Here is a 1,701-nt window from a genome sequence, read left to right on the forward strand (position 1 = left end):
TTCTTGTTTTTCGTCTTCTCCTTCCATTCAAGTTAGGACTGAAGTTCATTTTCCTTTTATTACATCGACAGAACTTCCCCAGAAAGTTGATCTGTATAAACACATAATAACCAAAGAACAATAAAAAAAAATCTATCTCTGAAATACCCACAGTTTTATATCATGAAGCAGAGGAGTATATCGCTTTTATTTAAAGAGAGAGAGATTATTGTAGAGAACACCACCCGGATAATACATTATTATAATTCGGTTTTAATTATCATCATCAAACTAACACGATACGTCACTACAATACTCTCCTGAATCTTTTTTTTTTTCGTTTATTTGAACATAACGAATTTGTTTTTGTTTTTCCAGACTGGATATATTATTTCCAGTATTAATCACACTGACTGACATATCAATGTAATGAAAGCATATCATTAACCTGTCTGTACGTGGCTTAGGTTGTGTTTTACCTTGGTATTGTGTTGTTGTAATAAAGTATCAATGTTGTATTATTTGTGACGTATAATTTTTGTTTATCATTCGGTATAAATTTAACAAAAAAATGAGAGAAACAAAATATAAGAAGAGAAGGAACCATACCAACGACTAACACAACTACTAAGCCAATAATACCGATATATTAACACTGATACCGATATGTTAACATTAATACCGATATACTCACAGTAATACCGATATATATTAAGCTGATATGACAAAACAAAAGTGATAATTGAAGTGGTGATATAAACAAAGTGATAAACAGGGGAAGATAAAAAGGTTGGAAATCTTCTCAAATACTCAACATAATCGTAGTTTAAGAGTGAGGTAACTTTTTACACAAGTGTCTGTACAGCTGTGATGTAGACTATGTTGTTGTGAGTGAACCCAAGACCAACTACTGTACTGTGTCTAGTGAGTCACAGTCATGGACGGCTTCTATGGTGACTATTGTACTGTGTGTGGTTGTGATGACGACTTAGCTGTGTTATGTTTGTGCAGAAGACTAAGAACGTGCGTGTATGTGTGTACGTATACAAAGAAACTCCAGAAGTTGTGATTCCCTCGCAAACAAGGCTTACAGAAACAGCAGTTGTTATCTGAGTGACAAACTGCAACAGATGCTCGACCACTTAAGAGAGAATTATACACACGACTGAACTTGTAACTCTTGAACAACTCTCTCGGTGACAAAGTGTTTGTGATACAAAGTGTTTCCAGATATAAACGACTTGATAAATGGTTGTTTCAGGTGTAAACAACCGACTCAAGTCCTTCAGTGATGACAAACAGACCTGGCTCCGTGAGTCATGTACTTTTATCGACTGTTTTGAAAATGAGAAGAAAATGAGGACCAAATCACACATAGTCAAGTGTATTATTATGAGCGGGTGTTAAGACATGAGCTAAAACACGTAACACAAGCTAAGCTGATCGCACAAGTTACCTGTTATGTAATGTTATGTATGGAAATGTGATGAAGGTGAACGCACACCACACTGAGGTACTGTATGTACGGAGTACCTGTCACCACACACACACACACACACTAAGAGTAATATTGTATACATGTGGTCTTATCTGACATACCTGAATGTTGTTGATCCTTTTTATGAATAATGAAGACATAAGTTTATGACTTGGGTGAGTCAGGTGACTCAGGAGCTATCTGAGGAAGAGGCCGATGAGCTGCACCATCAGGAGGGAGTTAGT

Source organism: Homarus americanus, unplaced genomic scaffold, assembly GCF_018991925.1.
Source record: "Homarus americanus isolate GMGI-L3 unplaced genomic scaffold, GMGI_Hamer_2.0 scaffold56705, whole genome shotgun sequence".
In the NCBI taxonomy this organism is placed as follows: Eukaryota; Metazoa; Arthropoda; class Malacostraca; order Decapoda; family Nephropidae; genus Homarus; species Homarus americanus.